At 37.8% G+C, this 27786-nt stretch overlaps 1 protein-coding gene across 7 annotated transcripts in view; it reads right to left on the bottom strand.

Annotated features, from left to right (window-relative positions):
• BBS9 (Bardet-Biedl syndrome 9) overlaps nucleotides 1–27786 on the bottom strand; it is a 446338-nt gene that overhangs the window by 34301 nt on the left and 384251 nt on the right. The window lies entirely within an intron of this gene.

Raw genomic sequence — 27786 nt, forward strand, 5'->3', positions numbered from 1 at the left:
TTACTTCAAGGAGGAAGGAACAGCCAGCAGCACCAGATGCTGCTCGAGGTTGAGGAAGATAACAAGGGAGATGATTTCAGAAAAGTTTGACTTTGAAACAAGGAGAAAGAAACAGCAACAGCTATTGAGAGTCCTGGGATCCAGGGAAATATTCGTAATATTAAATGTACGTACTTACAACAGAAAAAAGGGAGAGACTCAGCTGAGTTTGAATGCTGCTGGGAGAAGGAATGAATTTATATAGTTTCAGGTCAAATAAAGAGCACTGTACCATCAGATGGAAAGAAAAAGAATAAAGATGAGGTCTTAGGTAGGCTCATCCTAAGTGCTTAATAGAGAACCAACTGGATCTGATTAGGGATCCCTTTAGTAACATGCATCTAATTAAATCTACATCAGGCTTCCATTCTGAAGGGGAACAGAACCTGAGTACTATTCCTGTCTCCTTTTCCTTTTATAGCCCTCACTATCCCAGTGAACGACCACCTGGAAGGAACTTACAACCTGGGGAAATTAAGCTCCTCATATGGTTATTTTTCTTATGTTCTTAAATTGTAGCTGTTTATACTCTTAACATAAAGGATCTAATACTTGTTCCTGTAATTTTCTTTGGAAAAATGTGTCTCTAATTTGTCAAATGTACATTCTTCTTCAATGAAATTTTAAGCCAATTTAGAATCTTTCATTTGAAAGTTTTGTCTTTATATTAATAACATGTATTTTATAACTTTTGGCAAAAAATATACTGCATACATACAGTAATGACTCACTAATTCACCTTGTTTAAAAAAGGACTCCATTATGATAATAACCAGAGCTATCAAAATAGCAAGCAAGTGTTTAAATTTGAAAGACACTAATTCTTTTCTCTCTACCTTCCAAATCAGATATTATTTCAAAACAAACAAAACAACAGAGCACCTCCTCTTTAATTTTTAGGTGAGGAGGTCCTTATTAGAAATGTTTGGCTCTATTTATTAAATGGGAACTTTAAGGCTGATGTTGCTCTCAAAATTTACTCTCTTCCAGGAAATAACTTACAATCAGAATATATATATATATATATATATATATACATATACACATACACCTGTATAAATTATAGATATATAATACATATATAGAGACATACATATACATATATATTGCAATATAAGATCTCTCAAAGTTAGCAAAAGTGCAGACATCTTTTTCAAGATACATTACTGACATTACTGCTTTTCTGTAGCATTTCTTCATCACTAATCTAACATTATGCCAACATCTCAACAATAATGAGAACTAATATTTCTCATCAGAATGTATCAATACTGTGTATATACAGATATCCATGAATGGGTGAGGCATAAAGTGAAGTCTGTGACCCATAGGCAGAAATCAACAGAATCTATGTCTAAAGGAAACAAACCTAAATAGAAATTTGGAGATAAAACTGGTCCAGATGTTATCTGCAGACCACACTCTCTGTACTTTTTTCCAATAATAAATAAATGATCCAAATAAGATCCTGGGACACAGTCCCTTCCACTTCCCACCTTGTGCCTGTATAAACAAATGCTTTGTAACTGCTGTCTAAGAAGTGTTCTGATTTATTTATAGCTATATTTTAGAGTTATACTTACAACAGATGCTTCATCTGAGGAGCTGATAGCCTTAATGCTTTGTATTATTGATCTGGGCTCTGCTTTTGACCCTACTTGGATGCTGGTTGCTACGCAAGTCTCCAAGTCAGCCCTGAGGATGGGCTGCTAAACTTCAGGAATGACATGCATGTCTTTCTCCTTCACTGTCAAGAGAATACCCACAATATGGCACTTCTGGACTAAATATAGAATTTAAAACAGTCTCTGCTATCTTCATGTATCATGAAAAAAACAAAAAAGACAGGGGATCAAGAGAAAGAACAGAAGAAAGTAAACTGTTGCATAGCATCATTTTGTTGACTGTGATGGTCTTAGTAAGGAGGAAGTCATTAAGTGGTACTGATGCATTTTCTGACAGCTCACCAAGGTCTTAGTTGGTAAATAGGTACTAGCTTATTTCTCTTTAAGTCATATTTTCCTGAAACTCTACTACGCAACTTATGTGACAAGACCAGGCTTCCTCTTACCAAGTAGGCAAACACAGTGGGTCAGAAATGACTCAAAGTTAGAGACCCTAGATAGTAGGGCAAGTGGTAAAAACAGAGTTAGTTCTATATGGAACTATCTCAAATACTGTAGGAAGGGCAGAGGGCAAGAGCATTTACTGAGTATCTACTATGAGCCAGATACTAGGTCAAGGTACTTTATGTACGTTATCTTTTTGGTATTTCAATATCTTTGCAAATTAGGCATTATAGTCATCATTTTAGAAATGACACTGGAGTAAATGATATAAAATTACTAGTTAGAATCTGGATTGAAGCAGGTTCTCCCCATACCAACCTTTAAGCTATTTTCACTTCCCCATGTAGCCTCACCCATCACAAGATGCAAATATTTCCTTCTGATGTTACATCTACACTGCAGATCTGCAGCCAGACATTCCTAAGTGTTAGTTCCAAAAAATCAATACAAATCATTCTTTACCTCAAAAAGAGAGATTATCTCCCAGCAATGAGTTCAGTTTTTGGAGAAACAGGCTGGATCTGCTTTCAATCTCAAATGCCTGGTAAGGCAACATAGAAATATTTGTGAGATTGTTATTCTCATCATAGTATGAACACACACTACATTTTCACCTCTTTTCCAGAAGAAATTGATCAGGGCTTTAAAGTAACAGCCAAGAATTTCTTTATGTAATCTTCCATGGCAGTTTTTAGCACATCTGACGCAAAAAGGAATAAATCATTTTCCATCATAATAATAATAAAAGAAAAAATCGTCATGAGTTGAGCATTTCCCACACGCCAATCCTGCACTGTCTTCCATGCATTATTGCCATCGGTCCTCGCAATGCTACCATTGTATCACTTAAGGAGACAGACAGAGACTCAGAAGGGTTAAGTTACTTGCTCAAAATCACATGGCAAGTTAAGTGGTAGACTAGAATACAAATCCATGTCGGCCTGCCTCTATCTATCATGCTCCAAAAACACATCAGCTCCAACTAAGTATATGTTGCTTGCCTTATATTAAAATGCCTTCCAGTATTAAAATGTAAGAGGTATTATAGGTGAGAGTTACAAATATGATGATACAGGGGCATAGGGTAAATAGTGTAAGAATAGAACCGTAGCAGGTAAGTTACATTATAATAATGTTAACAAAATGCAAATAAATCTCTCTCTCTCTCTCTGTCTGTCTCATTCCCTCCCTCTCTCCCCCATCCCCCTCCCCTCCTCATTTGCCAGTAAAACAGAGAGGAGACAACTTAAAAGAACACAATCTTTATCTTTAAAGTAAAACACAGTATATAATGAAGTATATATTTTAATTAATGAATTGCAGGCAAGATTTTTTTACTCTTTCAAAGCTAAAATGAATAAAGCATAAGTTCCAGTCAGTACTTGGTCTTATTGGCAACAACATACTGAGATCTGAAGTTTTAGGCTAGCTCCTTTCTCAGACACTCCAAACATGTAACAAGGCCCACCATAAACAGTGTTCAAAGAAGCCCTTACTTCACATCTCATGACTCTACTTTAGCACCAAATGCAGATTGGCACAGATATCATATTGCACTCCTACTCAAGACATACCTTCCCTTCGCCATCATTTACAGTATGCACTGCAGCTAAACTGACCCATACATGCAATTCAGTAGGCATAGAGGATTGAGTTATTCACATGAGAATCAATTTTACACTAAACTAAAATTAAAAGTTTCTTTTAAAGAGCTGGATAAGAGGCCAAAAGTACACACCATTTCTTTGAAGCATAAGCACCACATTGTCTTTCTCAGACAGAGAGTTGTTGTAAAACAGGCTATAAAAATGTTATCAAAATTCAATTTTCTAATCAATGTCTTGATTTCAAATCAGAATAATGTCAGAATTGGCTCAAATAGAATGATTTTTTTCCACGTAGACTTCACTTCCTGTGTTTGTGGGGACTGTAAATTCTTTTAAAAGCAGTCTCTTAGGATGACAGTCATAGGGTGACAATGAATCAAAAGGAAACAACTATTACTAATCCCAAAAATAAATCCATTTTTAGATTTCAGGTTCCAGTGGTCTTTACCTTGGCTTAAAATTGAAGTAAAATGTATAGATGCCTTAAAAACTGGGAGCTTAAATCTAGGTGAGTATCTATATATATCCTTGCAAATTATTTTATTACAGATCTGAACTTGCCATTTTGACACTATAGATGACACAGCACATCTGGAGTATTGTTTTGACAGTATTTCTGATTTACACATCTAAGACCCATTGCAATTGTCTAGGCCTTACCAATGTAGATCAAAAAATACACTCCATAATAATCATCACACTTTTACTCATGCTCTCCATTGCATCAACAATATGGCATCAAAATGGGCATATTTTTGGTGGTGTAAAAAATATTAAGAATATCTCCTTTCTCATTTCTATGGCTCCTATCACTAAGTTTCTAAGACATAAGGCTTTTTAAGTTTTGTAGGTTAGATGTTTCAAGTTTAGTTTAGGATTCAAGACTGTGTCTTATAATAGGGCACACACTTGATTTAGTGGAAGCCAATTAATTTCATTTGAGGGGAAGATGGCATTCCATCCTGTCTGCAGACGGAAACTTTGGTCAAATGGTACCTTTTCAGAGAAGCAAGAGAAAGGAATATTTCATTTCCTTTTGAGTATTTGTAGTTAATTTTAAGTAGTCCTAAGTAACAAACAGACATGCACATTTAAAAAGAAATCTCGCCTTAAGGAATCCTCCAAAAGTGATTACTAATAATGTTTGAAATCCTCTATTGAATACTACAGAGAGTTAATATTCAGTCCACCAGCCATGCACACCAATTTATTCCTTTGATTTTCAAGGGTAAATTTAAGGGCCAATTAGATATTCATTGAAATGCCCTGTATGGCACTGCTACATAGAAGACAGAGTATCATTAATATAATCTTCAATTAATAGTAGAAAACATAATACTGTTTATATGCCTACTTTGAATTTGAAGTTACTTTGAAGTTACAGTAATTTCAGTGACATCTCTATTTACAGTCAAGGATTACTCCTGAAGGCTCAGACTATGTAGAATTGTTGAGTGGTCAAATTAATAACACCCATCTTTCTACAAAGCATAGGCAGTTGCTGTCAACATGTCTATGAGGAGTCACTGAATTAATAGTATAGCCATCAACAGAAACTCTTATCATATTTATATTATAAACTTGAGTCACTGTTTTTAGTCTAGAATTTTATACTTTTTTTTTTTTTTACTAAGAGATCTTACCATGATATTTTTCGGTTAGAGGATCAAAAATTAAAGCTCTTTTTTCTGCTTCACTTGACCACATCTGTGTTTTCTTCCTGCTCTGCTTCCTCTTCTCTCGTCTTGCTGTTTAATTTAACTTCATCCTCATTCACACCTATCATTATCTCCTTTCTAATTTTTAGAGAGACGTTCCTATTTTTAGGAGGAAGATAGTTGTATTTTTATGTTCCAGCTAATCTTCCTTTTCATATTATTCCCGAGTTCTTATCTCAGATTCCCAAAAAGATCAGTGTTCCATGAGCTGGAAATTTGTCGCTTCTGCCAATGCGAATGACTGCTTAGCCGTTTCCTCTTCCCTCTATCCCCTGAGCTATCCTGGTAGAGCAGTGAGTAGACCTGGGACCCAGAAACACTGTAGTTGTGGCCACATGAAATGTATGCATGAAGAGGGAAGAAATAAGACAAGAAAAACATTTCACCCCTAGGTATGGAAATCAAGGAGGGAGGGTACTGGACAATGGTAGCAGATCTCTTGAAGAAATGAAGAATTTCATAACTGTAAAGCACTTTACAATGGTGTCCATTGATTCTTTTTCAATGTGTTAAGTGGCTTACTAAGGTTATACAGATTGGGAGACTGAAAAAATAAGTTGTAGGATTAAAATGACAGAACTGAAATGTATGGTCCCTGATACTTGGTGCAATAAGAACAACAAAACTTTTAAAAGGAAGAGTCTCCAAGAAAGGCAAAAGGAGAAAAAGGGCAAAACTCACTCCATTTATCACTAGAAAGAGCTGCCTGGAGGAAGTCAGACATCTTCAATTACAAATAGGGGAGGGTGGGTACTGGTGAGTTATTTTTTATTTCCACTGAAGCCAGGACAAAAGGAAATGAGTTTAAATTGCAACAGGAGGGGTTAAAGTTAGACATTAAGGAAAAAAACCTTCCTGATGAGAAGACTGGTGAGATAATGGAATACATAATTGAGAGGGCTGTGTAAGCCTATCCCTGGAGATGTTTAAGAATAAACATCTAAAACAAAAAAAGAGAAAGAATAAGTATCTATCTTTCTGGGGTAGTTTTAGATACACAATGGCCTGGAGTATTAGAATGGAAACTTTTAGATTTATCTTCCAGCCCTAAAATACTATTGCTTTATTTAATGAGACAGACTGTTCAGTGGTACATGCACTGAAACTACAATGAATAGGGGAGGGGAAGCAGGCAGTAGCACTCTTATTTTGACTTTGCTTGAATAAAAGCAATTCTCAAAGCACCTGAATCAAAGCCTATACCCAGGTGTGGCTAATCTCATAATAGTTACTGAATGAGTCTCATGAGGATTTCCAAAGTTACAGCAAGTTTGGACCATGCTCCTTCATTAAGTAATGGGATTGTAAAAATGTCTTCATTAGAAAGGAAAGCAGTCAAATTGTAATGTGATGAGGAGACTGAAGTACGTCTGGTTATCTTGCTACTACCAAGAATAATCCAGTATGATACCTAGCCCAGTTTGCAGAAAAGCCAGTTGTTCTATAGCATTTCAGGGCCAAGAAAGAGATATACTCCATACAGCAATTCATCTAGCACCAAGAGTCTACCACGTGCAAATTCTGTGCTAACAGCTGGGGGTACCAAGGGCACAAAACACATCCTTTATCCTCAAGGAGCCCACAGCAGGGTTGGGTTAGGGCATACCGATATCTATAATACAATGCAATCCCATAGAGGGTGCAATGGGCAAATGGTGGTAGAGCCATGACTCAGGGAGAGAAGGATATTAGGAGTAGGGGGAGAGGCAGGAATGGTCTCAGACAATTTCTGAGTTGCAAAAGATCACATGAGTCAGTCAGCTGGAACAGGCAAAATGGGAATCCGAGGAAGAGAAGCTGTATGCCTGGGGACAATGGAGACCTGAAGACAAGGAAAAACCCTTCCGGGAGCTAGTGGGTAGGTCAGAATGGCAGCTGCATAAGTGGCAAGTATGAGTGAAGGGGCTGGAGACACAGAAGCCAGATCATATGGGACTCATGAGTCATGGCAGATAACTGGGAGTTTATTGTGAAGGTAATCAGGACTTCAACTCTGAAGGGACATCATCAGATCATGTGTGTCTACATGGGTTACATAAGACATGTAAATTCAGCCAGCAGCGTATTGGGCTGAAATTTCTCAGTACCTGGATAGTGGATAGTGGTTGGGTCAGGTAAGCATTCAATTACCAGACTGGTAAGTCTCCCATGCCCAAGCCACAATATTGTTTTTTATTGGGTTAAGCTGCTGTCTAAAGCATCAGTCAGGCAAGCCTGCTGGCTTATTCTGCCTCTATGCCCGACAGCTAGATGATGAAGTCGTAATACTGTGGGCAATTCTTGGCATTTATTTCTTAAAGAAAAAAAAAAAAAACACACATGGTTCGCTAACTCCATTCTTAAAGAGCAGCATATATCACTTGTACCCTCCTGACACCAAGAATTAAAAAAAGAAAATGTCAACAGTTACAGAGTTCTACTTTATCATCATCAAATATCCTGTGGTTTTAAAGCAATTATTATTGTGCTTTACCCATCAGCTATGCAATGTTTATTCCTGGTCTCCTATGGACACAAAAATGTTTAGGAAATCAACTACGAAGATAAGTGTGGCCACTGGGGACAATTCTCTTGCTGACGATCATTTTCACCAAAAGCAGGGAGCAGTGTTATGAATCATCTGTGACCACTTATGCTCAAGCTGAATACATTAAAATTTAACGGTTTCAACACAAGAAGCCAGTCGTAAGTCTGCACATCAAGGCACTAATGTGTTGGGCCTAACTGTACTTAGATGAAGTAAGTCAGGAATGCATGGCAGCCAACTACATTTTGCTGTAAAATGAAACTTATGAATCTCTAATCACAAGCGAGGATTCTTTTTTTACAATTCATTATTCATGATTTAATTCACTTTAAATTATTCATTTCCTCAAATGTTATTGCTACAGCCTTTTAAACTTTTCTACTCCTCCACTTTCAAGTGATAAATGCCTGACAACTGAGTGGTCTCAGGCCTTTGAATATAATAAAGTACTTTTTCAACATGCTGCTGGGTTCTGCTCAAAACCATTCCAGATTATGAATGCATGTTGGCTAGTCAAGGTTAGGACTGCCACCTTTCATTTGGTCTAAGAGAAAACAGGTTCATAAAAATGTCCTATTTCAAGGATTGTCATTCCTAATAAAACCTAAACTTTGAAGCAAGGCCTCCTCTAAGATCTGGACCCTACCCACTTTACCAATCTCATCTCCTGTCATTCTCCCCAGTCACCTTGGCCTTCTTTCCTACTTGCTTTGAATTCTTCGCATTTCCTATTCTCTCTCTCTGGGATGTCTACCGCTTCCCCTACTCTCAGTCCCTACCCCACCAACGGCATCTTCATACAGATGGCTCCTTCCCATCTTCCCAGTCTCACTGCAGATGACCCCTCTTCAGGAAGCCTTCCTCAATACCTCCTCCTCCCTCTGCTGGTTACTCTTTACCACACTACCCTGCTTATTGCCTTCATATTATTTATTACAGTTTATAATTATCTTTTTTTGTTTGTGTATTGCCTCCCTTCCCCAGTGGCATGGATGTTTTATTAGGGCAGAGCATTCATCTGTTTTGTTCACTGCTATATACCTAGACTCTAGTAATGGTAATAGGCACATAATGAGTACTCGATAAAGATTTATAAAATAAATGAATTTTTAATTCCAAGAGATAATGATTAAAGTATATTTTAACCTGAAATCACCTCTTCAATTAAAGAAGTACAATTTATCCCCAATTCTCCTCACACCTTTCTATGAACAGACTTTATGGGCCATCAAAGCGCTCTGCCCAAGCAATCAGCAGAGTCACAAGCCATAACCTAGAACTTGGGACTGTTGATTGTAGAGGGTTGTATCACAGACTCACAGAGACAGGGATACCGAGATCTTAACAGTTAGAGGTAAGGAAAAAGAAACTGAGCTTCAGAGACGCTGAGTGAAACACCATCTGCCTGTCTTTCAGCATCCTGCACTCCATGGAGGATCCCAACCACCCTAGCCAACAGGAGGATCTTTGGAAACAAGAGAGCCTGGAAGCAGCCTGGAGCACTATCAACTTGGACCAACTCTTTAGAAATGCCACAAATCTGTGTGTAGCTTGGTTTCAGACTGAATCCTCCTCTTGGATAAAGAAAGAAGACAGACAAACTTTGCCCAGGATCACCCCTCATCAGCTGTCATGGTCCACCATCGCTGCCTTCCTGGTTAGATTCTCCTCTGAAAAAAATCATTAAACAGACCATTTTGTGCAAAGGACTTATGCTAAACGCAAAAGGAAAGGAACTAAATAGGTCAAGTTAACAAACAGTAAGTCTGTGAGTTACTGCAATATATTTTCACAATAAAAATCAAAGTCTGACTGGTACCTTTGAGCATTTTATGCTTTCTCAAATTAAGTGATGTTTCTGGCTAGCACACAATGTGTTACTACAATAAGGAAACCTTAGATCCGGATACTAAATATGAATTCATGCTGATGGCCTTTTAAGTAATTCAGAAAGCTATTCAAATGGAAACTGAGTGTATAATTTCTAGACATTCTTGGCAAAGGCAAATGAAAAAAGGTAAAAGATCTTCAGATAAGCAGTCCAATTAAGCACCTTGGGATTATTGAGAGATGATTTTACAAGTATTCAAGACAGGGTTATCATGGTATTTTTTTTTTTGAGTAATAATAAGTTTTTTCATGACACTTCTTTGAAATATTATTATTGGCATTTTTAGGAGACCTGAATCCAGGAAGAAGAAAGGTAACTGGTCTTGTTAGAAAATCCATGCCTGAAATGATAAAGGCTCAGAAAAGGGGGATTAAGTAAATATTTGCTAAATAACTGATGAGCCAGATAAAGACTAGAGAAATATAAAAGATTAAGTTTCAACTCCCAGTCCCACACACAACCCTTTAGATTAGGCTGGTTTTCTTTCAGATAGTCTTGTACTTCTCATGGCGTGTAGATCTCATTACTTATTAAAACAAGATTTTTGAATGCCTACTGAAGTCATTCAGATTGCCCTTTTGTACCTTAGGTGGCTAATGTAGCAATATAATTTACAGAGGATACATTATGTAAGACCTTACAACGGTTCTGTGATATTCTCAGATGCCCACCAAGGATTCCAGCAAATTGACACCTCTAATGTCATTTTCCTGACATCCTGAGATGTGTTTAGTGCCAGGTCTTCAAATGTGAATAGCTCATATGTCATCCCACTATGCCACCTGGCCCCAGACCAGCACACCTTTAAAATAGATTTATTTAGGCTATAAACTTACAGGACAGTGCCTCTGTCTTCAAATATATTACATTTAAAGAGCTGGGAAAATAAAATCCCAATTTTCCAATGCTGAAGTCTCTGAGGCCAATTTGAAGTAGGAAGGGGTTATCAAATTCTATAACAGACATACATTTAGATGATGTTTTGTAATGTATTAAAGAAATAACTCACAAAAAGCAAAATATAAGACTGGCAAAACTCAAGGGTTCACCATCCTTGTGTTTTACTCAAAGTTCAGTTAATAATACTCAACACAGTAAGTAGTAGGGGTTTCACATCTTTAATTTGAATGTAGTTCCAGATAGGGAACAAATTCCACTAGAATGTCAGAGTATATAATTCACTTTATGTCAATAAACTCACTCATTCCTGTTGCCCTGGAAGACATTTGTTATCTAATGAATCTTTGTAGATTATTAATTAACCCATAAGAAATTAGTCTTATTTTAAGAAAATCCCATAGTAACGTTGGGGATTCAAATACGTACTACTACATAACATCATACTTTGCCAAGTGTTGTCAACTGTATAAACAAAAATAGTAATCATGTACTCTCTGCCCTCATGGAGTTTGTGTTCTAAATTAGAATGATATACAGTATAGTAGAGGACCAGACAGTATAATAAGAAGTGCCAGTGGGAAGTATTGACAGTAAGTACTGGGCTGAAGCATATGAAACTGCTAACATTATTTAATCTATAGGAGTTAGAATAATTAGCAAAGGATAGAATATTCAGGGAAGGCTTTCTGCAGGGAAAGCAGACATGAGATAAGCACTCAAATTAATTTGGATATAACTGAACTCATGACCTGTCTCCTTTAACCTTCGTCATCTTCCAAAGATGCCTCTTGATGAGTGAAGCACCAGCCAACTAGAACAAGCAATCCAGGAGCTCTCCCCAGTACTTCTCTTTTCCACTCAACCCTTATCTCCAATCAATTAATAAAGTCTGCTGATTTTCTCTCCTGAAAAAGTTCTCATAGCTATCTGCTCCTCTTGATTTCCACTGCTACTTCCCAAGTCTGAGCCTCTATCATCTCTTGCCTCATAGTATGTACCTCATTTTGTAACTGGATATCTGTATGATTATTTCATTAATTGACAAAATAGACTCTGTAATGGAGAGACCATGTCTGTTTAGTTCACCATCAATTTTCCACCACCTGCAATAGTACCTGGAACATAAAGAAGGAATAAGTAAAGAAACTGGCCTAACTGGAGCTAAGGGTTCAGGATAAAGAGGAGTGAAAGAAGTAACGATTAAGCCAGATTATGAAGGGCCTGAACCTAAAACAAGAAACTTGGTACTATTCTGCTAGGAATGGGGTTGATACTGTGTACTTCTAAAGAAATAACAAGATGGGGACAAAGTACTGATTTGTTTGATACAGTGCTTAAACTCTCTATTTCTATAAACTGAAAAAAACATGCTAGCAAGACACATAAAATTTATTTCCATTAATGATAAGGAATAAATATACAAAAGAAGAAATGTTACAAAATATATTAGAACCTTAGGTAAAAGTCTGTCAGCTCCCACCTCTGCCCTCATCTTGCTCCATCTCAGCAGCATGTGACAATGCTGACCTTGGAAATTCTCCCCTCTCTTGGCTTCCATGTGGCTCTTTTCTCACAGTTTTCATCTTACTCATTCCTTGGCTACTTCTCCTCAATTTCCGATGTTGGTTCTTGCCCTTCCTGACCTCGAGATGCTGGAAGGCCTCAAGATTTAGATGAGGCCTCCCTTCTGTTTTCTCTTTCCACACAAGTGAGCCCATCCAGTTTCAAATACCATACAGAGGCTGCCGCCTCCCGACAGTCTCTCTGCAGCCCCGGCTTCTCTCCTGAGATCCAGACCACTCAACATTTACGACTGGGTGCCCACTAGGCCTCACAGGGGGAATAGGTCCAAAACTGAGTCTTTTATTCTGTCCTCCCCATCATCCACATTCACACACACACTGTTCTTCCCCCATATTCCCCATTTCACCAACAACATTACTGTCTACCTTGTTACTAAATCCAACATTCCAGGAGTCATCTCTGCTTCCTCCCTCATCTCACCCCTTACATGCAATCCACGTTCTACATATTCTTGCCTCTAAGAATCACCACGTTCTACGTATTCTTGCCTCTAAAATATGCCATTGCCACAACTCCAGTCATCGTCATCACCACGTTCTACGTATTCTTGCCTCTAAAATATGCCATTGCCACAACTCCAGTCATCGTCACCTCGTGCCTACACTTCTACAATAGTCTCTCTAGCTCTCCCCGTTTCCGTTCCAGCTGTTTTCCAAATCCTTCCAGACGCAGTAGCCATAGTAATTCTTAAAAACATAGATCTGATCATATAATTTCCCTGCTTAAAACCATTTGATGGCTTCCCACTACTCATAGGATAACATCTAAATTCCTTACCATAAATGTAAGGAATACTAGCATGATGTGGCTCTCCCTGCCACACTTCCTCATTAAGATCAAGCCATCAAGTATCTTTTGAATACACCAAGCCCTTTATCACCTACAGCCCTTTAAATTCTTTTTTCTCCAGCTTTATTAAGGTATAATTAAATAAAGTTGTAAGAGATTTAAACTGTACATGTGATGATTTGATATATAATATGTTGTGAAATTATTCTCCTCAATGAGTTAATTAACACATTCATCAGCTCACATATTTACGTGTGTGTGTGTGTGTGTGTGTGTGTGTGTGTGTGTGTGTGTGTGTGTGAACATTTAAGTTCCACTCTCTTAGCAAATCCAGGCCTTTGAATCCTATTTGTTCAGCCTGGAATGCCCTTCCCCTAGTTCTTTCACATCACGGAAGCCTTCCCCAATCACCCTGTCTAAAGAAGCCCCCACTGGCAACTCTCAACTTCCTATCTGTTTCCCCGCCCATAATACAACCTGCAACTCTTCTGTTTATTATCTGGCTCCTCCACCAGAATGTAAGCTCTCATGAGGGTGGAAATGGTGTCTCTCTTCTTAATCAGTATATTCCAATGCCCAGTATAGTGCCTGGAACATGATGGTATTTTTTTTTTTAATTTTTGTTAAATGAACAAAAAATAGTCCTATTTCATGAAGAAAACTCCTTTCCCCCTTTCAGAAATTTTACATGTGCAAATTTTACTTCTAATATTGTTCCCTATACCAAAGATGAATTGTTTACAGATATTGCTATTAGCTTCATCTCAAATTTATATTTAAGAGACCACAATATAATTGGTATAATTTATAAGTCTGGAGGAGAAGAAAAAGAAGATAGTCAATGTAATGTAACAGAGTGAAAACTGAGCAAAGTTTAGAAATGAGAAAGCAACACCAGAAAATAAAAGGCAAATGGTTCAAGTGAGATGAATATGGGGCTACAAGGTCCCTGAGGAAACAAGAATACAGGAGAGGAGGCAATTCAATCATTAACTGTCTTTGGGATACTTATTACATGGCAGGCGCTGAGCTGAGCAGTATACGGTAGTGAATAACACAGACATTGTTTCTCTCCTCATGAAACTTATAGTATAGTGGGGAAAATATTAAATAAACCCATAATGAACATATAATTTTGAACTATGCTTTATGCTCTGAAGAAACAGTCCAAGAGGCCATGTGTGAGAATAACAAGGGTCATAGAAAAACTCTTACAGGAAAGTGACCTATAAGTTGAGACCTGAGGATGGATATAAATTAGCTGGTGAGCATGAGTATCTGTGGCAGGTAAAAGTTTGGGGGTAAATAGAGGACAGTATTCAAGACAAAGGGACCAGCATATGCAAAGATCAGAGACAAGGAAAAGTTTGATGAGTGGAACTGAAAGGAGACTTGTGTGGCTAAAGCAGAGAGCGCAAGAGGAATTGTGGGGAATTGCTGGTAGAGGACTGGATGGAGAGAAAGGAAGCAGAGTCCTGTAGGCCAAAGTAAGATGTCTGAGTTTAATCCTAAAATCAAGTGTGTCTTCTTCTGAGAAAGAACAGAAAGACAAACAATGAATAAAATTACAAAAGAAATTCTGAAATAAACTGATGGGAAGCAGAGTTTGCTTTGACAGTCTTGATCTTCATGGTATAGCAGGAGGATGTCTTCTGCTCAGTTTGGAGAAGAGGTGGGATCTTGAGTAAAATGACAAGGATTAATTTCTGTTGAAAATAAGGTGAGAAATCAATCAAAAACATGTAAATAGCATTCTAATTAGCAGGGGGAGGGTCCAGGTGAAGTCACACAGCATGAAAGAAGATAGAAGCAGTTGGGTCAGTTTTATGATTAATATTAGCAACTATTTCCGGTCCCAGAGCAGATCCAAGGAAAGCCAAAGATTTACTCAGGCTGGAAACTGATAAGGAAACTAGGTTAGAAATCCATGGGGTTCCACAAGGCAGAGCAAAAAGGGAATGGAGGAGCAGACGGAGGTGGAGTGGGGGTGATGGAAGGCGGGGGTACAGAGGAAAAGAGAACTGAGTGATGTGAAATCAGAAAAGGGAGGAGATAATGTTCAGGTAAATGGTTCAATTCAAATCAGTCTCACAAGGATATGCTGAGCACCTTCTGTGTAGATTCTAGAGTATGGAAATGAATGACAGTCTCTGCCCTCAGAGATGTCATAGTTTAGAAAGCTGATGTCAACAGAGAGTAGACAATAATGACTGATGATCTAACACAAAAATAAGAATAAACTCAAAGATATGACGAAAATAATATGATAATTGTTTTTATGGTACAAAGTGTTTTAATGATCACTACAGATATTTTATCAAATTTATTAGGAAAATTTCTCAAGAATTACTTTGATCTAAAAAAGAATATATATATATAAAAATGAATCACTGTGCTGTACACCTGAAACTAACAGAACATTGTAAATCAACCATATTTCAATAAAATTTTATTGTAAAAAGAATTTGGCTTCTTTTTCTGGAAATTGAAACACATTCTTTCATCAGAAAACTCTGAAAATTATAGTGCCCGAATAATAGTAATAGTAATAAACTAAACTAAATTATATAACCAAACAGAATTATTTTAACTAGTCACATAAAGAATCTGTCTCAAATAATAAAATATACCATCCTTCCATTTCACTAAATGAAGGAAAAGAGAAAGAAGCTTTAGTCATAAGAAAGACACAGGCACAAATGGTTTATAGCTGGCACTCTTTCCCCTTACTCTGACTTATTTTGCTGCTTGGCATTTTCATTGTCTAAAATTTGGTTTTCTATATATTGACTGCCGGATGCCAGAATGTTAGCTCCACGAGGGCAGGAATTGTTTGTCCAGTTTATCACTGTGCCTCTAGTACCTAAAACAGTGCCTGAAGCATAGTAAGTAAGTACTCAACAACAATTCACTTTGGGGTCTCAATCTTGGCTTGTTATATGATGTGTTTTCTAACGGAAATGATGGATGAAGTACATAATTTATAAATTTATAAAGTGTATAAATTATCAATGATTTTCCATGAGTTAACATGTTAAGTTTTAAAAATTATAGCACTCATGTTTTATCTAATTTTGAAAGGAGAGATTATTTTTTTAATCTCTTAAAAAAATAAAAACAGGGCTTCCCTGGTGAGTAGTTAAGATTCCACCTGCCAGTGCAGGGGACATGGGTTCAAGCCCCGGTCTGAGAAGATCCCACATGCTGCAGAGCAACTAAGCCCGTGCACCACAACTACTGAGCCTGCGCTCTAGAGCCCATGAGCTACAACCATTGAGCCCGGGAGCCACAACTCCTGAGCCCACGTGCCACAACTACTGAAGCCTGCGCACCTAGAGCCCATGCTCTGCAACAAGAGAAGCCACCGCAATGAGAAGCCCACGTACCGCAACAAAGAGTAGCCCCCGCTTGCCACAACTAGAGAAAGCCTGTGCACAGCAGCGAAGACCCAACGCAGCCAAAAATAAATAAATAAAATAATTAATTTATGAAAATAATAAATAAATAATAAAAACAGATAACAACATCAGGTAACTTATCTGCATAAGTATACTGACTAAATGTCCCAGTGACAAAATGTGCTGCATCCAACTTTATTTTTTCATTGAAACCCACCAGACTTCACACCAGAACCCTTGGTATCTGCCTTGGCACTTGCTTATAACTAGAATACTAGTAAGCTGGAGCCCTGTACCCCTCGCCACACTATTCACTAGTACAATGTATTTGCTTCTCGTTTTATGCTTACAGTCACTTCCAAGCCTACTTTTTAACAAAAAAAATAAAAGCCAAAAATATCTTAGAACAACCAATATGCAAATACCTGTACCAAATAAAAATCATCCTATCGGTATTAGCATAAATCACAGCTCCTGAAGCTAGAGAGTGACATCACTTTATTTTTCAGTAACATTTTCCATATGGCATGGAGTATGGCTCAGAAAGTAGACGTGAAAGAAATACAAAAATTCTAACTAACCAAAATGTTTACTTTTAAATAAAAAATTAAACATTTTAAAAACAAAAAGCTACATTTTAAAAAACATACAGAGTTGAGACATATTGTACAGAGGAGTACAACTAAAGGTGCTTTACTTTTCAGAATCAGATTATATGCTCCGAGAACCACCAGCTATAAAAGTTTTTCATTTTAATTTTAAATTGTTTAAGAAATAACCACATTACACATAAATCAGAAGGGGCTAATTATTCCAACAATTTATTTGAATAAACACACTAAAAAAATTTTTTTTTAAGTTTAGTAGGAAAAGTTTTTTTTGAAGACCAGCAGCTCAGACCTGACTTCATTCAGCAGTTCAAACTGCAAGAACATCACCTTTCCCCTGTGGGTGTCTGTGCAGTGTCAGAAGCAGAATGCCATTCTGAGGTTAGGCCAGGTATTTTGATCAAAATTAAAAATGACTAAGCCACAGGAGTAGGCCAAATCACTGGGTCTGCCCCATCTATCTGTGGATTTTCTCATTATGCATATATTTTAAGTGAAAATAAAGTGATATAAAATAAGTTTTAGTGACCTTCTCAGATGAGTAACTGGTTGGTGAGTTGCTTTTAAGCACTTGAAATACTTTATCCAGGCACCCTAAAGTCTAAAGGAAAATGAAAAACAATAAATACAACTTTAATAATATTCCTGAACTTACACTGAAAGCAGAGAATTTATTGTTGAAGATTGAATTCCTCAGAGAGACAGCAGGTATTGGGAGTAAAAGTTGAAGGGAAGAAAACAGGGTGTGTATTTACTACAATTTTGAGGTGAACCAGTAAAACCTTACTATTGAAGGCAGACCCACTGAGATAGCAGAAGTTCGGGCAGGGGTAGAAGTTGAGGGGAAGAAAACTAGAAAAAAAATTTACAAATTGAATTTGTAGAAATCCCTTCAAACCAACAGCTGCTGGAATAAATACAAACTTTTTCATCCTCCCATTTGAAGATAAAACAGTCCCAAATGTCTATCGAATATGTGAGAAAAGTTATTTTTGATATCATACAAAGCCTCAGACATAAATATTTTCCTCATGGATGCTCCAGTGTTACAAAGATACTCTTTCTTTTGGTCAACCTATGTAATTTTTAAGGATATTGAAAATTACACAGAGTTAGGGTTTCTATTGTAATATTTCATATGAGAATAGTCCAAAGAAAAGACAGCTCACATTTACAGCTGGATGAGGGTTAAAATGTTCATTTTATATATTTGTTCATATGACACAACTAAAGAAATAGAAATAGTGATGCACTTTAAAAGTTATTTAATTCATCCCCCCTACTTTCAGGCAGGGTTTTTCCCAAATTATCTTTAGACTGTTGACTATCTGTATTAGTTTAAACATCTGTAGAGAAGGAAATTCCTCAAACTCCCCTGGTATTCTATTCCTGTATTAACAGCCCTACTTCCAAGAAACTGGGCTTTGGTCATCACATTCTAATTAGTTACCAGCCAGCTTGTCTAGCAACAAGTATTTGCTAAGTACACACAGGGAGAATGTTATTCTATTAGGTCTTTGATGATAGGCCTTCCCGGACAGTTACTCCTAATTGCTTCTCCTCTCAAATACAACTCTAATCCCGGATTCAAATATTCTTCCACTAACCTTTATTCATTCCAGTATGGACTCCCTATTACAATGGATAATTATGACCATCCTATTAAAAACTGAATGCTTTCTTTACTTATAACAATATAGTTTGATTTTCAAAACAATTTTGAAACAGTGTGTTATTTCAAAACAAGGTGGTGCTACCTCAATATTTCAAGTGAGGAAACTATGGCTCCAGAAGAATAAGTAGCTGCACAATTGCTAAATGGTTGAGCTTGCCCCTCCCACAGCAGCTACGGCAGATCAACCTTAATTTACCACCTCACCATTCACCCCTTCTTGCTCACAGATTATTATAAAACTCTATTTCTCCAAAGCTCATGTGGCTGGACTTCATTAAACTTTCTTTTCTTTAAATCTCCCTACACTTCCAATTTATATCTGGGTTCTCATTTTTTTCTCTTCTCAAATACTAACTCTTTTCAGTTTACCTGTATTCTAGATTATTCCTCTGCCTCCTCAAACCTTCCCATTTAACATGAATGTTGGATTTTAGCACTCTCATCTTGCCACCATCCCCTGACCTTCAAACATCTCGAAATATCTTTTCTAAAGAGAAGAAAAAGAAAAGAAATAAAAACCTTGATCATAGCCTATTTACTTCTTTTTCTATCTGCCTTCCTATACTGTTCCGTCCAGTTACAGAAGGATCTTTCCTTGACCTTCTTCTGTCCTTTATAGTACTGACACAACCTCTTCTGGGAATTCCTTGAAATTCACTTCCTCCCTGTAGAATCCACCTCTTGTCTGGCTCTGCAGATAAGTCCCAAATCCAGTGTTCCCCAGCTTCTGCCTTCACTACCAAAGGGTTCATCCAATTGCAAAGTTGCAATGATGACCTCTAAGCTGAGGATACTAAAATCTACTTTCAAGCTTTAATCTTTCCCTTCAACTCAAATCCCTGAGATCCAGCTATTGACATATCTCTTTTCTTGGATGCATCTTAATCATCTCAAGCTCACTGTATTTGAAATGAAGCACATTATTCATAACAAAATTACAAACTTAATCATTTCCATCAATGGCAACTAAAGAACTTGATGAACTATCTATATTCATCCCTATTTGTCATACTTCTCTCTATCCTGCATACCACCATCAGATTAGTATTTCTAAAACACTGGGGGTTATTTTTGTTTTGTTTTTTAAACCATTTTTTAAATTGAACAAAACACTGTTTTTTCATAAATCACTTATAGCTTAAGAATCTTTAATAGCTTCCATCACCATCTGCATCATGCTCAATCTCTTTTATCCAGCTTTTCAAGTTCCTATATCAAAAGATGCTTACTGGGCTTCCCTGGTGGCGCAGTGGTTGAGAGTCCGCCTGCTGATTCAGGGCACAAGGGTTCGTGCCCCGGTCCAGGAAGATCCCACATGCTACGGAGTGGCTAGGCCCCGTAAGCCATGGACGCTGAGCCTGCACATCTGGAGCGTGTGCCCCGCGACGGGAGAGGCTACAACAGTGAGGGGCCCGCGTACAAAAAAAAAAAAAAAGAAAAAGGATGCTTACTGATCTACCAAACTGAATTTCTAATCTGAAACTTAACCAGTTTACTTACAGACCCATATCTCCTTGCTTAGATCACCAACTCTATCTATAATATCTGCCACTATCCTTTCTAAAAGTCTAAAATTCACACCTACTTCAAGACTTAGCCTCTTTCGAAACAGCTCCACTGATTCATTCTACAATATAAGGTAGACCAATGGCAGTTTCCTATTTTCGATACTATACTACAGTCTATGAAATATCACCCTTACAGAAAGCTGGATGAAAGGTACATGGGATTCTATGTAGTATTTTTGCATCTTCCTGTGAGTCTGTAATTATTTCAAAATAAGAAGTTTAAAAAAGATATGATGGGCATCAACTATATATATACCAGGCATAAGTAGGATGCTGTGCTCAGAAAAAAGAATACAATATATCAATATATTGAGTCTTTCATGCACTTACTTTCTATCTGGAGGTATTATGGACTGACTTATGTCCTCCCCAAAATTCACAGGTTGAAGCCCTAACCCCCAGTATGACTGTATTTGGAAATAGGGCTTTTAAAGAGGTAATCAAGGTTAAATGAGGTCATGAGGGTGAGGCCCCAACCCAAAAGTACTAGTGTCCTTATAAGAGGAGGAAGACATACCAGGAGTGTGCATGCACAGAGAAAAAGGCCATGTGAGGACACAGAGAAGGTGGCCATCTGCAAGCCAAGGAGAAAGACCTCAGGAGAAACCAAAACTATGAGCACCCTGATTTTGGACTTCCAGCCTCCAAAACTGTGATTGAAAATAAATTTCTGTTGTTTAGGCCACCCAGCCTGTGGTATTTTGTTATTAGTTTGCCCTAGCAAACTAATACAGTGGTAAGGGATGAAATAAAAATATTAAACAATGGTACCCTACAATAAGTACTGTAAAAGCCATATACCAGAGACCAGGGAAGCACAGAAGAACAAGTAGTGCCAGGAAGGCCAACGAATGCTTTGTGGAATATCATTTCTTCTGGGTCTTCAGAAATTAGTGGTAATTTTACCACCAGCTAAAGACTGACTCTCTAAGTCAAAGAAACTATTTAAAAGTATAGAAGCTTACAAAGCATGGTGTATTTGGAAAATACTGAGAAATTCAGTATTAGTAAAGGATTTTAAGGAAGAAAGTACAGAATATAAGGGTAGAAGGATAATGTGGGTCTATTTAGTAAGAAGCATTGTATTTCAGGCTTAGAACTTTTGATTTAATGTGGTAGGTAACACCTGTGGAATATTTTCAAGCAGAGAAGTAACATACCCATATCCCTGTTTTTCCAAAGAAACTCATATTCATGGAAAAGTATAAATTCATTATGGATGTATACAGATTTAGCTACAAGAAAGGAAAATCCATACCATTAGCCATCACTATGCACTTCCCCATGCCAACCTCACCCCCAGGCCTAGGCAACCACTAATATACTTTCTATCTCTATGAATTTGCCTATTCTGAACATTTTATATGAATGGAATCATAATATATGGTCTTTTGGACTGGCTTCTTTTACTCGGCATAATGTTTTCAAGGTTCATCCATGTTGTAGTTCTTTTTATTGCTAAAGAATATTCCACTGTATGGATATACTATATTTATTTATCCATTCATCATTTGAGGAATATTTGGATTGTTTCCACTTTTTAATTATAATGTTTCTATGAACATTCATAAGTTGTTTGTTTTTGATGGTAGTACTAAAAATAAAAGAGGATTTTTAATACAAGAAGACTATTGGTAGGTCATTTTAGTAGTCTGAATAGGAGATAAGAGCATTAGTAATGTAATGGCAATGTGGACAGTGAAAAGAGATATATTTGGGAGGCGCTACCATCAGGTATTGGTAACTGACTGAACATGGAGAGGAAAGGAAACAGACTCAAGATTGTTTCTGAGGACGCTGGCCTGGGCATTGGGTAATATCATCGACTGAGATCAGGCACGCCGTAGGAGATGAGTTTCATTCAGGCATGTGGAATTGGAGAGGACTGTGGGGTACTAATGGAGACATGTGAAACCTGGAAGACGCCAGACAGAAAGGTACAAATTTAGAGGCACATGGAATTCAGGTGGTAGTTGGATCAGATCGTCCAGGAGAGCATAAAGATGGAACACCAATAGTCAAGAGACAAAAAGGAACAAGAAGGCATAAAGCAGACTGGAAAAGATAAGCCTGCGGGGGCCAGGAACAGTTTCCAACAGTAAAAGAGAAGCCAAGGAATGAAAACGTTTTAAGAAGGTAATGGTCTTACTGAAAAAGGCTGCAGAGCAGTCAAGGGGGTTGTAGGCAAAGTGTTCACCCAATTTAGCAATTATGTAGCCACTTGGGAAAAGGTTACAAAAGTGCTCAGAGATCAATATCTTGCATGATTTGGCCTACTTTTGGAGAGGAGAGGCAGAGGTAGGAAGGAGGCAGAATCCATAAACTAGCTGCACAAAGTCCTGCAAAGTACTTGGGTTTCTTTATCAGAACTGAAATACCAACAAGCCCCATAAATACAGGTCATTGCCCTTGAATAACATAAAAGTCATTAATTCCTGATTTATGACACCAGCCCTTGTTTTTTCCTTACCACCATTTCTGATACAACTATAGTCATTTTATTGTTGGCATTTTCTATCACAGTCTCTTTTTACAAAAGTTATATTCGTTATTTGTACGAAAATGTACACATTATATGGAAGAGAAATAGCAGGAGGACACTCAGACACCACCTATAACTGTGGCACCCAGTATAATTATCATTAACATACACCTCGATTTATATGCGTCTGGACCAGATTTTGAGACGTGTATCACTGAAGCTCTGTCTTTTGCTTTCTGCCTTTACTGACTTACTTAGAAAGACTTATCCTGCACCTCCATGTCTATGTATCTACCTCTATTTCATTCTGTGTTTTTGTGTTTCCTTTTTTTTTTTTTTTACATTTACATCTCTTATCCATCTGAAATGTATCGTGGCACACAGAATGGGCTAGGGAATCTATTTTTTCTCCAAATGGTTGGCCTGTTCCCAGAAACATTTTTCAATTAATTCACCTTGTCCACTCTCCATTGCTTTGAAGTGCCACATTAGCACATGAGATCAGAATTCAGGCTAGCACCTTGTAAATTCTTACATACATAATTTTGGGGAGGGGGGGATTCTCCTACTTATAGATGTTCTAATTATCCCAATTGTAATCATAAAAAAGCAAAAGCATAATACAAAGATATTCACTCAAAAACGAATTGGCCACTTATAAAATTAGTCTCTACTCCAGTATCTTTCCACATTTAACACTAGAGGAATCCCCATCTGCTATCAACTTTTTGTATTGGTTCATCTCTCACCAACTGTTGGAAACTGTTGCAAATACAGCATAAATGGGCTGCAGAGGGAAATTACAAACCTTGCAAATGATGCAAGATGCAATGCAGTTAAAGTGTTATTAGAGAACCGCTTGTATCACATGCAAGGACAGTACCCGGAGAAAACCTGGCAATTGAGGACAGGAATAAAGATGCAGATGTAGAGAATGGACTTGAGGACACGGGGAGGGGGAAGGGTAAGCTGGGATGAAGTGAGAGAGTGGCATGGACATATATACACTACCAAATGTAAAATAGATAGCTAGTGGGAAGCAGCCACATAGCACAGGGAGATCATCTCCTTGCTTTGTGACCACCTAGAGAGGTGGGATAGGGAGGGTGGGAGGGAGACGCAAGAGGGAGGAGATACGGGGATATATGTGTATGTATGGCTGATTCACTTTGTTATAAAGCAGAAACTAACAAACCACTGTGGAGCAATTATACTCCAATAAAGATGTTAAAAAAAAAAAAAGAAAATCTGGCAATTGGTCCAGTTAACAACGAAGAGAAGAAAATTGGCTAGAATGATGACATGATAGATGTTTCTGAAGAAAATGGTTTGCAGATCAAAGAAAGATCCCTAGGAAAATGGATAATGCCTTGGAATATTTTTTCCTAAAAATTACCTTCTTTGTGAAGGTGCTAGTTAGGCCAAATTTGAGTGTCCATCATCATACCAGAAACAAAGCAAAAACAAAAACCTCACGCAATTTCTTCATTGCTGTCTCTAAGAACTGGCACAAAACTGCAGGCATAACATAAATTCTGGCAAATATATGATAAACTTACCGTTGATTTTAACTTTACTCTTTTTCAAACAAATCTTTTGTTTTCCTAATGAAAACAATGAAATGTTGGTTCCAGTTTCAGGTAGTCTTCTTCTGATACCAATTAGTCTCGAACCTTCCATACTTTAATCACTAGCAATCTAAGGTAAACCTCAGCCTCAAGCACCTGCAGGGTTGCAGCAAGTAACAAACAGGTATGAGAAAGCCAGCTAGGCAACTAAAGGCATTCACATTCAGATTTTTTTTAAAACACTACCCTGGTGGCCCTCTGTAACTCTTGTTCTAAGGGTAGAATACATACCACTGAGATTAGAAAAAAGACATCTAATGAAAATGCAATATTCCCCAGCTGAAAGACGTGAATACAGAGGTACAGATAAGAAAAATACAAGTTTGATGGTTCTGTAATAAAAAGAATACCCAATAAAGATTAGGCTAAATCCTGATAGAGAAGCTGAAGGTTGATAAAGGCAAGCAGGAGAAATGTGAGGCAAAGAAGTCCATAAGGTAATTCCCAGTGGGAAAGATTTTCAAATTCTGGACGCCAGGGAGGATGTTGTCATCATGGCCTTTACTGGAGCAAAGAAAGGGCACATCCAAGGTGCTGGGTTCATAAAGTCATGAGGCTAGAGAAGACCAAGAATTTTTTATTCTGAGATTCATCTGTAATTTAATAGGGAACATGGTAAAATTACACACATCCCTGCCTTTTAATATCAACAACTAAGTCACTTCATCTTCCTAGCGCCTTCGTTACCTCAGCTGTTAAGAGAGGGAAGTAAACCAGATGATTTCTGAGTTCCTGCCCAGCTATTAAAAAAAGATCATGTCTGTGAAAAATGCTTGTATGCTTATGTGTTCAGTAATCTACTCCTTTCTAATATGCCACTTTACCTTCACATATTCTGAAACAACTACCATAGCTAAACATCAGAAATTTCACAACTACTGGTTTGAAGCAGAAATAACTCAGAAATAATCTCTGTAATAATGGTACCATGTCACCTACTGAGATAATAAAAATTAAGCACAAAGCAAATACAGGGTAAATCCTTATTATATTCCTCATAGCAAAGAAAAGAGACTGTGTGAAATTTCTGCTCTTTTCCTCCCACAATCCTAGGCCAATTTAAGTGAAAACAAGGCCAGATCAAGAATAGCTCACACAGGAGGAGGCTCTGGCTAGAAATATATTTGTACCGTGTGGTCTGTGTGGTCTAGAGGGAAGCACAGTGTGCTACAAGATTTGGATTCTAGACCTAACCCTTCTGGTAACCATGTAACTCTGGGAAAGATATTTAGCTTTCCTTAACTCAATTTCTATTTGTAAAACAGCAATAATTCTACATGTTTCTTCTACCTCAGAAACGTGTTAAGTACAGAAATAAGTATGTGAAAAATCTGAGCTCTATGGAGGAAAGGTATTATAGGCAATAATGGAGCATGGTAATGACGAAGAGCACTGATTTAACAAATTTTAAGAACTTGCTATCATGATTGGATATGGCAGGTGGGAGGGAGAGTGACTCAACTAAAGTCAAAAAGTGGGTCTTCATTAAGTAAAAGCAAGCAATTATGACCGCGACAAATACGCACAGCCTCAATCTCTCCAGCGGGATGAACTCGGCTAGACTAGTGTGACAGGCACACACCTCGCTTCCAGATTCCTGGTTTGTGAACACATTTTCCACCTTCCTTCATTTCTCCCTCCCTTCCTTCTCTTCCTCCTTTCCTCTGCCTCTTTCTTCCAAACATTCAGAAATTTTACATCAAGGGTTTCTAAGGACACAGCCCTGAAGTTGCTTCCAAATCTGGTTATTTAAACAAATGTCTAAAGTTCTATAATCAATAAATGTGACTAAAGAAGCATCGTTTCTCTCCAGGTGTCCAGGTGTTTGCTCACAGCAATGCCACCGGACTCCCAGTGGCTGTTTCCAAAGAGGCTCCAACAAGGACGTGGGGAAGACAAGGCAGGGCTACCAAGGCCTGCACTGACAAACACACCAGCCAATCAGGGGGTCAGTCCATCTCTTTTTAAGCTTTCCCTTTTATGTATTTGGCCTTCTCCCTCAAGCCTCCTTTGTTTCTCCAATTGGCAAGAAAGGAGGGAGAGCCATATACTGATTGCTGATTATAGTGAATATTTTTCATTTACCATCTCATTAAGCCTACATATTTATTTCTTAGGAAAATCATCCGAACAGTGGACAGAGATGGATGAATCGAGGCCCAAGGACCAGTTAGGAGGATGTTAACAAGGGCAAGATGAAGAAGACCTAAATTAAGACAAATTATTAGAACTGTTTCTAAGTAGGAAGGCAATTCTATTCTGAGATGCCATATTAGAAATATTACTTTGGAATGAAAGTTACGTTCTACCTGTGTATGATTAAGGCAAAAAAATTTTCAAACCATAGAGTACAGAATCCCATGGTCCCAAGCCAGCCGTTCTCTCCACCCCAAATTTATAAGGTGAATTATGCATACATCCGTACAATGGTAATAATTATAGTTTGAATTTTTTGAGTGTATCTCTGTTCCAAGAATTGTGCTAGGTGCTTTACAAACATATAATGCCCTAGCAACAAGGAAGGCATTATTATACCCACTTTGAAAGGAGAAACTAGACTCTGGAAAGTTAAGAAACATATCCAGGTCATATGAGCAGTAACATCAGCATGGGGGGGCGGGCAGTAAGTGTACAAAACGCATGTAAGGAGGAAGATGAAAAACTCCACACCACTTCCCATACTATGGTCCTTGCTTTAGGAGGAAATAGATGCTACCGCTGCTGCGTTTAATAAATTCACTTACTTATGCTCCTTGCTGCTGCCATAAAGAGAGACACTAAGTAGAGCTAAGCGGGACTTGGGAGTTGCGGCCTCTAAAGGACCGAATGCAGCGCTATTGACGGCTCAGCCCCTCTGACTGTGGGAAGGGCTGACTTGGAGGCCCATGGTCATCACTGACTGCCCAGGTCTGGGCAACCTGGATCTCTCTCCCCCTGACACATAGAGGCCTCAGCCTTGAAGCCTGCTCATGTCTCCTGATCTCCAGTCTTTTTCTTTGTCTCTTCCCCCTTATTCTGGTGACCACAACCAGGAAAACAGCAGAAGGGATGGGACTCATCTGGACTATATTAGCTGCTTGTATTATCCTATTTACATTTATGAAATATGGTATCGTGAGATCACATTTAGTAAAATTTTCCTTAAAAATAGTTTTATTCTCTAATCCACTTTTTATTGGTTAGAAGCAAAACAAAATGGATCATATATTTAAAAGCAGAGGGAAGAAAAAAGACATACCATTCTAGAAATGTCTAGCAAGCAAATACCCCAAGAATATTTATCCAAGTGGTTACCCTGGGATA

Source organism: Lagenorhynchus albirostris, chromosome 8, assembly GCF_949774975.1.
Source record: "Lagenorhynchus albirostris chromosome 8, mLagAlb1.1, whole genome shotgun sequence".
NCBI classification, from domain to species: domain Eukaryota; kingdom Metazoa; phylum Chordata; class Mammalia; order Artiodactyla; family Delphinidae; genus Lagenorhynchus; species Lagenorhynchus albirostris.